We start from the raw sequence: 9,941 nt of genomic DNA, 5'->3' as shown, positions 1-9,941 counted from the left end.
AAAAAAAAAAAAAAAAAAAAAAACTTTAGGTTTTTTTTATTTTTCTCTTTTGTTTTTATAGTCTCTATTTCATGTAGTTCCACTCAGTTGTTATTTCTTCCTTCTGCTTTTTTCAGGTTTAATTTTCTCTTCTTTCTCTAGTTTCTTTTCTTTTCTTTCTTTTTTTTTTTTTTTTTTTTTTTTTTTTTTTCTTTTTTTTTTTGAGACAGGATCTCACTGTGTCACCCAAGCTGGAGTGCAGTGGCATGATCTCATCTTACTGTGACCTCCACTGCCCCAGCTCAAGCGATCCTCCCACTTCAGCCTCCCAAGTAGCTAGGACTATAGGCATGCACCACCACACCTGACTACTTTTCTGTATTTTCAGTAGATATAGGGTTTTTCTGTGTTCCCCAGGCTATTCTTGAACTCCTGGGCTCAAACGATCCACCTGTCTTGGCCTCCCACAGTGCTGGGATTACAGGTGTGAGCCACCATGCCCAGTGTCTAGGTTTTTTTTTTTTTTTTTTTTTTGAGACGGAATCTTTTTCTGTCACCCAGGCTAAAGTGGAGTGCTGCAATCTTGACTCACTGCAGCCTCTGCCTCCCGGGTTCAAGCAATTCTCTGCCTCAGCCTCCCGAATAGCTGAGATTATAGGTGCCCACCACCATGTCGGTGTAATTTTTGTATTTTTAGGAGAGATGGTGTTTCACCATCTTGGCCAGGCTGGTCTTGAACTCCTGACCTCGTGATCCATCCAGCTTGGGCCCAGCCTCTAGTTTCTTAACGTGTACAATTAGGTTATTGATTTAAGCACTTTCTTTTTTCTAATATAGACATTTATACTTATAAACTTTCCTCTAAGCTCTACTTTAGCTGCATCCCATAAGTTTTGGTATGTTATGTTTTCATTTTCACTCATCATAAAGTATTTTCTAATTTTCTTTGTGAGTTTTCTTTGACCCATTGGTTATTTAAAATTGTGTTGTTTAATTTTGCTTTTCATGAATTTTCAACTTTCCTTCTGTTAATGAATTCAAATTTTATTCCATTGTGATCAAAGAACATATTTTGTATGATCTTAATATTTTAAAATGTATTGCGATTTATCAGCTAATGTATGGTCTATCCTAGAGAATTAGTGAATGTTCCATATACACATGAAAAGAATGTATATTCTACTGTGGTGGGTAGAATGTTCTATAGAAGTCTGTTAGATCCAGTTGATGTATAGTGTTGTTTAAATCTTCTATTCCATTGTTGATCTTCTCATTGTTCTACACGTTATTAAAAGTGGATTACTGAAGTCCCCAACTGCTCCAACTGTTGTAGAATTGTCTATTTGTCCCTACAGTTCTGTCAGTTTTTGCTTCATGTATTTTGATCCTCTCTTTTTAGGTGCACATATGTTTATCATTGTTCTGTCTTCTATGTCTTCTTCTATCATTATGAAATGTTCTTTTTTGCCTCTAGTAATAATTTTGTCTTAAAGTTCATTTTATCTGTTATTAGGAGTGCCATTTCATCTCTCTTTTGCTTACTGTTTCCATGGTGTATCTTTTTCCATTTTTTTAAACTTTCAGTTTATTCCTGTCTTTGTTCTAAAGTGTGTTCTTATATTCAGCAAATAGTTGAGTAATGTTTTTGTGTTCATTCTGCCAATCTCTGTCTTTTGATATATTAATCTATATACATACAGTATAACTACTTATAAGGTAAAATTTTTATCTGCCATTTTGCTGTTTATTTTCCATATGTCTTACGTCTTCTTTTCTTCCTCTATTCTTCTATTATTCCCTTCTTTTGTATTAAGTATATATTTTCAAGTGAACAAGTTTAGTCTCCTTGTTGTTCATTTACTTATTTTTTAGTTGATTTCTTAGTTCTTGCCCTGGGGTTATAATTTACATTTTAATTTATAAAAACTGAGTTCAGATTAATGCCAAATTAATTTCAATTATATACAAAACTTTGCTCCTATATAGCTTTATTCCCTCTCCTCTCCTTAATGCTATTATTGTCATAGAATTTACATCTTTATACACTATAAGCCTGTCAACACAGTTTTATTGCTTTATGTAGTAATGTTTTAAACTGGATAAAATCAAAAAAAAATTACAAATAAAACTGTATTTGTATTGTCTTTTAAATTTACCTATGTTGTTGCTTCTTCAAGTAGGTTTTAATTGCTATCTAGTATCCTTTACCTTCAGCCTGAAGGACTCCCTTTGGCATATCTTGTAGGGAAGATTGCTAGTGATGAATTCTTTTCATGTTTGTTTATCTGGAAATATCTTAATTTGTCCTTCATTTTTAAAGGTTAGCTTTGTTGGATATGAAATTCTTGGTTGACGGTCATTTTCTTTCAACACTTTGAATGTCATCCCACTGCTTTCTGGTTTCCATGGTTTAGGTGAAAGATTGGCTGTTAATCTTATTGAGGAAACTTTTATGTGACGAGATTTTATTTTCTCTTGTTGCTTTCAAGATTCTCTGTCTTTGGTTTTGACAACTTGATTATAATGTGTTTCAGTGTGAATCTCCTTAAATTTATTTTTGCAGATTGGGTGCAGTGGCTCACACCTGTAATTCCAGCACTTTGGGTGGAGGCCAAGTAGGGAAGATCACTTGAGCCCAGGAGTTCGAGACCTGCCTGGGCAACATATTGAGATCCCATCTTTACAAAACTTCAACAATTAGTTGGACATAGTGGCACACACCTGTAGTTCCAGCTACTCAGGAGGCTGAGGTGGGAGGATCACTTGAGCCTGGGAGGTTGAGGCTGCAGTGAGCCATTATCATACCACTGCACTCAGCCTGGTGGCAGAGTGAGACCCTTTCTCAGATAATTTGTTTAGTCTTTCTTTTTCTCTTTCTTTCTTTCTTTCATTCTTTCATTCTTTGTCTTGCATTCTCTTTTTTTTTTTTTTTTTTCCTTCAGAAATAGTCTCACTATGTTGCCCAGGCTCATCTCAAACTCCTGACCTCAAACAATCCTCTCCCACATTAGTCTCCCAAAGTGCTGGGATTATGGGTATGAACCACCACACCTGGCTTATCTTTGGTTTTCTAAAGAAGCATATTGTGTTTCTTGAATGTATATATTAATTTTTTTAGTTAAATTTGAGGTGTTTAACTATCATTTTTTCAAATATTCTTTCTTCCCCTTTCTCTTTTTCCTACCCTTCTGGGATTCTCATTTTATGTATGTTGGTACATTTAATGATGTCCTGCAGTTCTCTGAGACTTTGTTCACTTTTTGCTTTCTTTTGTCTCTTTGTTCCTCAGACTGGATAATCTCAAATGACCTATCTTCAAGTTTGCTGATTCTTCTTTCTGCCTTCTCAAATCTGCTTCTGAGCTTCTCCAGTGAATTTTAAAATATCAGTTATTGTACTTTTCAATTTCAGAACTTCATTTTTTAAATTTCTGTCTCTTCATTGATATCCTGTATTTGGTGAGACATTATTTTCATACTTTCCTTTAGTTCTTTAGACATAGTTTCCCTTAGTTCTTTCAATATTTTTATAATAGCAGCTGTAAACCCTTTGCCCAGGAAATCCAATGTCTGGGCTTTTTTAGGGGCATTTTCTATTTATTGTTTTTTATCCTGTGTATTCACTGTACTTTCCTCTTTCTTCACATGTAATTTTTGTAATTTTTTGTTGAAAACTGGACATTTCCAACAAAATAATGTGGCAACTCTGGAAATCAGATGACCCCCCCCAACAAACACAGGTTTGTTATTATTGCTATTTGTTGTTGTTGCTGTTGCTATTTGTTTATTTAGTGACTTTCTTGAACTAATTCTATAAAATCTGTATTGTTTGTCATGTGTGGCCACTAAAATCTGTATTTGGTTAGCTTAGTCAACAGATCATAATTGGACAAAAAATTTTTTTCAATGTCTTGAAGTCCTCCAGCCCTTGCCAGGGGACTCAGAGTATACTGGAACACGCTTTTAATGCTCTGGCAGGCAGTTTACAACTCTACCTGTAGTCTTCACTTTCTACTTGTGCAGAGATTCAAGTTAGCCAGAGATGGGAAATCAGAGCCTCCTCAGGTCTTCCCTAGTCATCATGCTTACTGCACCATATGTGTACTTGGCCTTCCAGGTTTCTGGAATATATCAGAGTTTCTTTTAAATTTTTAAAAATTATTTTATTTTTATAGATTTAGGGAGTAAACATGTGTGATTTCTTACATGCATGTATTGTGTAATAGTGAAGTCTGGGCTTTTGTGTACCCATCACCTCAACAGTGAACATTGTACCCAACAGGTTGTGCCAGAACTTTTTAAAGACCCCCTATGGACATCTCATTTCCCACCTTTTTCTTTCAGCTTCTTTGGCCAGCTTCTTGTTTGCCCCAACTGTTATCATCACATTAGGCAGCTGTGATATTAAAAAATTTTTGCTGGTTGTTCTCAACAATTGCCCCAGGGAAAAGGTTGTTCACATTCAGTGAGCTCTTAGATCAGATAAAGACAACCTTTGCAAATAGGGCTTCCGGATAGCTGCCAGAAAAGTCTCATAATGACAGTTCTCTGGGCTTTGGGCTTTTGAGAATTCCAAATCCATTCTGGCCATCTTCAGAGACCACTAGACTGCTGGGTTTCACGGCTCTCATAATAGCAAGGTTGTTAATTTTCAAGGCTACTGGGGAGCTGGGGAGAGAGAAATGGAAATATGGCAAGTTAACAATGCCACAGATCTCACTGTTTTAACAATATTTAGTCATTTTTAAAAATAAATAATTCTTAGATTGTTATAAACCTTTGGTGAATTTCCAAAGTTCTGAAAATATTGATTTTGACCATTTTTGCCAATCTTCTTGCTTTGGAGGAGCAGATTTTTATGGAGAAGATCTTCACTCCACCATGTGGAAGTGGCTAATACGATTCCTTTTTTGACCAGTAATTACTGAATGTCTCTCAAGTACAGGGCTATACGTGAGGAAAGAGTCACACAGATTTATCTGAAAACTTATTGCCACTATATACATTGGGTGTTGTCAGAGGAAAGGGAAAAAAATGTAAAGCTGTTAATAAATAATTTTGTATACTAATTCAGACATAGAACAGAAAGCAAAAAAAAATAGAAAAAAGAATAAATGTGTATACTATTATCATTTTGAATGATGGATTCAGTGAAATTTCTGGAAGAGAAATTTTTGAAAAGATTACTCATTTAAAACCAAGGAAATGCTTTTCTTTTTTGAACAGTTGTGGATTGTTATCTGTGAGTCTTACATAAGACTGCCTGCTTAAGGGCTATTTCAGTCTATGAGAGGAAATAATGGGAGAACACAATTAATATGAATTTTTACCATTAAACCACCTTTGATTTAATTATCTCAGAGAACCTTATAACCCTTTAAACAATTCAGCTTCAGAGCACCCTGGAGAGACAGAGAATGTCGTCAGGGACACGTGATCCAGGATATGTGTTTCCTGGATGATTTTGTTTCAGCTCATTTATTCCCAACACAGAAGCAAGCAGAGTAAACAAAAAGATAACTCATGCTGTAATGAGGACCTTGTGAACTGGAACAACTGAAACTACTGAAGGGCCGAACAACTGGACAAATAAATGAAAGACAGAAGACTACAAAGAGCAACAAATGGAAAAAGTACGTTAAAGTACAAAATGGTGTTTGGAAGACAGTGCTGCCGGTGTTTTTCCGGTAATTCCTCTTTAGATGCTGTCATTTTCAGGAGAAGCTGATGTAAATGACACTACAGCCCAAAACCCAGGTGAGCTGTGTTGCCTTGGTTTGATTATCTAACGATTCCTTAATCTAGCATTGCAATAAGACTGTGAAGTAGAAGACAGAACCTTTTTTGTCTATGGAATTAGAAGACAGAATCCCTGGGTGCTGCAGCATGTACCTTTTCACTCTCCAACCTGGTTGGAGGAGGTGTTCTCAAAGTGCTGTGGGGAAAAGAAACCATTGTGATTCATTTATATGGAATATCAGATAGTAAATTATTAGGACTTTCAGCAAACATTTAAAATTCCGTCAGTGCCTACCAAATGAGGGGGTTAGGATCATAGAAACTCAAAGATTTGTTCTTGGACCAAATTCCTATGAAAAGGGAGTGGGAAAAGAGGGAAGAATCTGGAGGCTGATCACTGAGAAGTAGCACTGGACCTGATGGGGTTTTCTCTTTTTTCTTTATTTTAAAAATTACTGTAAATAATAATACTAACCTGTCAAGGAGGTTTTACAAACCATGTTTCTCAAATAAATCTTACCTTGAAGAAGCCATGTAGGTAGTTTCAGCCCAAGGTTCTCACAAATTCATCCTCTGAGGATGTGTTGTTAGTACTGCTGAGACACCTGCTGCCTCTTGCATATGTTCTGGATTATCTGAAGGAAGGTGAAAGGGAACTGAGAAAAAGGTACCCAGAGGTAAAGCTTGGCCTTATCCACCTCATCACCTTTTCTCTGATCTATTATCAAGCAGAGAGGACCTAGTGAACTTTTCACTTATTAGAAGTGCACATGTTCCTTAATTCTTATGATTCAATAAACAGCCAAGCTTGGAGAGAGGTACTGGGAAATAATGGAGCTTTGCTCCTACCAAGTCTGTACTATACATCAGATGGAGCCAGATTCTTAACAGAAGCACTGGAGCCTCTCCCTGGGGTCTCCTTTCCAAGCCCTGCTCCATTTCCCACTTGAGTATCTTTAAAGAGTCCAAACTTTATTCATTCATCAAGCAAACAAATATTTACTGAGCACCTACTATATATTCCAGGCTTTTAAAGAAACACCAGAGCCTCTTTTGGGGGAACTCCTCTATCTACTATACTCTCCACTTGCCTCAAAATAAGTTAAATTTCACATATTTAATCACAAATATTTATTGAACACTACTACTTAGAGAAGAACCTTATTGAGTGAGAAAAGGTATGTATTGTCTTGAAGGCAAAAGAATCCAGAGTTCTGGGGAATCTGCATTTTTAAAAATATAGTAGAATGTGTTGAATTTAAAATAAGCATCTTGAAACAATATTTATATGGAAAAAAAGTCACTAGAGAGACCAAATTGAATAGTAAATTTGATTGCTAATTGTTACAGTTCACCATAGCAATGACAAAATATAGGCAGATAGCATGAAAAATTATATTATCTCATTGAGCCAATTTATACAGGACCAGGTTAAAAACTATGGCCACCTGAGCACTGAAAAGTCATGATTCCTTCTAGGATATGTATTTCCAGATCAAAATAATATTAAGCTTTCATTAAAATAAATATAAAGAAGTCCAATACATTTTGTATTTTTCGAATGATGGCTTTACTTTTCTGCTGTCCATTTTGGTAGCTACTAGCCACATGTGACAATTTATATTAACTAAAATTAACAATTTTCTTTCTCAGTGTTAAACTAGCCCCATTTCAAGTGCTCAGTAGTCACATGTGACCAATGACTACCTTATTAAAAAGAACAGATATAGAACTTTTTTGTGTGTGTGACAGGGCTGGTATCGAACTCCTGGGCTCAAGCAATCTTCCAACTTGTACCTACCAAAGTGCTAGGATTGTAGTTATGAGCCACCACCATGCCTCGCCAAGAACATTTTCATTATCACAAAAAGTTCTATTACACAGTGCTGACCTAAATGCTTTATGAAAATATATAACAAATATTTTCAAAAATGATTTTCTCTTTTTTCTTCTTTTCTGCAAGTATGCTTGGCAAGAAATCCAGGGAATATAAGAAATGCATGGAATATAAGATGTAGGCTGAGCAAGGTGGCTCATGCCTGTAATCCCAGGACTTTGGGAGGCCGAGGTGGGTGGATCATGAGGTCAGGAGTTCGAGACCAGCCTGACCAACACGGTGAAACCCTGTCTCTACTAAAAATGCAAAAATTAGCCCGGCATGGTTGCACACGCCTGTCATCCCAGCTACTCAGGAGATTGAGGCAGAAGAATCGCTTGAACTCAGGAGGAAGAGGTTGCAGTGAACTGGAACTGCACCACTGCACTCTAACCTGGGAGACAGAGCAAGACTCCATCTCAAAAAAAAATCTAACACTAAAACACATTAACCAAACACATATATGTTTAGATATGTTTTCTGAAGGGGAGCAAAACCAGAACTCATTAATATTATCAGCATTAAATCTATATTATTATTATTAGAGACGGGGTCTCACTCTGTCACCCAAACCGAAGTGCAGTGAGCCAAGATTGTGCCACTGCAAACTCTGCCTCCCAGGCTCAAGTTATCCTCCCACCTCAGCCTCCTGAGTAGCTGGGACCATAGGTGCATGCCACCATACTCGGCTAATTTTTGTATTTTTAGTAGCGACGGAGTTTCACTATGTTGCCAAACTGGTCTCTGACTCCTGGGCTCACACAGTCTGCCTGCTTGGCCTCCCAAAGTGCTGGGATTACAGGTATGAGCCACTGTGCCTGGCTATGACTTGTTTATGTAATCAATGACTGCATCAGCGTGTTGTTTAAGACTTCCAAAGAAATAAACTAGAACTAGGCTAACTTTCTGTTCTTTATTATGTTGAAAAGCACATTTTGTTTTGTTTTAGTTTCTACTGATTACAGTTATATTTAAGGGGGAAAAAAATATGTTTTGTATTGGCAAGTATCTCATTATTTAAGGCCCAGCTCAGATACAGCTTTTCTCTGAGGACTTCTCTGATTATCTAGAAAAGTATGTGTCCTTATAATCTTCCAATACATTCTTCTTTCCATGTTTTATTGCTGTTATTTGCATTAGTATAGTGTCTTCCCCAGTAGACAGTTGAATTGGGAGTTCTGGGAGGATGAGAACCATATTTTCAGGTCTAACACAGTGACTGGGACTCAATACTCTGCTCATCTGGAAACATGGCTGCCGGCCAGTTCTGGGATTTTTAGCAATGGGAAGAACATGTGGCACTTGGGAAGTTTGTTTCACATCTGTTTTCTTCTTGTTGCCTTCCCGCTATCAAAGTGTTTGGGATTGTTATTGTCATCTTCACTTTAAAATTAGACACAATACAGGCCAGGTGCGTTGGCTCACGCCTGTAATCCCCACACTTTGGGAGACTGAAGCGAGTGGATCACCTGAGGTCAGGAATTCGAGATCAGCCTGACCAACATGGTGAAACCCTGTCTCTACTAAAAATACAAAATTAGCCGGGCATGGTGGCACATGCCTGTAATTCCAGCAACTTGGGAGACTGAGGCAGGAGAATCACTTGAACCCAGGAGGTAGAGGTTGCAGTGAGCTGAGATTATGTCACTGGACTCCAGCCTGGGCGACAGAGTGAGACTCTGTCTCCAAAAAAATAGACACATACAGATAAATTAAATGACTTTTCAAAAGGCACGCAATGAATAAAAGTCTGGACTGTGATGAAATTTTCAGTCCTCAGTGTTCTAAAGTTATGTTATGCCCTTCCTTGAGGTTGCCTCCCTTAAGGTGTCTATTAAGAAATCAAATTCATAGGCCATGCGCGGTGGCTCATGCCTGTAATCTCAGCACTTTGGGAGGCCGAGGTGGGCAGATCACAAGGTCAGGAGTTCAAGACCAGCCTGGCCAACATAGTGAAATCCCCATCTCTACTAAAAATACAAAAATTAGCTGGGTATGACAAAAATTAGCCTGGCATGGTGGCACGTGCCTGTAGTCCCAGCTACTCAGGAGGCTGAGGCAGGAGAATCGCTTGAACCCGAAAGGCGGAGCTTGCAGTGAGCCAAGATCGCAGCACTGCACTCCAGCCTGGGCAACAGAGCAAGATTTTGCCTCAAAAAAAAAAAAAAAAAAAAAAAAGGAAAAGAAAAGAAATCAAATTCATACTTTTTCGTGGTATAAGGTAGATATTTTAAGGTAGAAGGAAAAGTGACACATTTTACATAAAACTCTAGAAGAAAGACTACTGTTGTTTGAACCTCATGTCAAGGCTTACTTTAAGAAAGAGCCATTTCTTTTTTTTTTTTTTT

General features: G+C 37.4%; 1 protein-coding gene across 1 annotated transcript in view; it reads left to right on the top strand.

The window, feature by feature from the left end:
• Nucleotides 1-5,493: 5,493 nt before the first annotated feature.
• KLHL8 (kelch like family member 8) overlaps nt 5,494-9,941 on the top strand; it is an 81,983-nt gene continuing 77,535 nt past the window's right edge. Inside the window, exon 1 of the mRNA XM_017860051.1 lies at nt 5,494-5,735. The gene's annotated coding sequence lies outside the window, so the exon portion shown is untranslated. The remainder of the gene's footprint in view (nt 5,736-9,941) is intronic.

The sequence above is a fragment of the Rhinopithecus bieti genome, unplaced genomic scaffold (assembly GCF_001698545.2).
Source record: "Rhinopithecus bieti isolate Rb0 unplaced genomic scaffold, ASM169854v2 scaffold_52099, whole genome shotgun sequence".
NCBI lineage: Eukaryota > Metazoa > Chordata > Mammalia > Primates > Cercopithecidae > Rhinopithecus > Rhinopithecus bieti.
The sequence above is the reverse complement of the archived record's forward strand: the minus strand, read 5'-3'. Positions and strand labels throughout refer to the sequence as shown.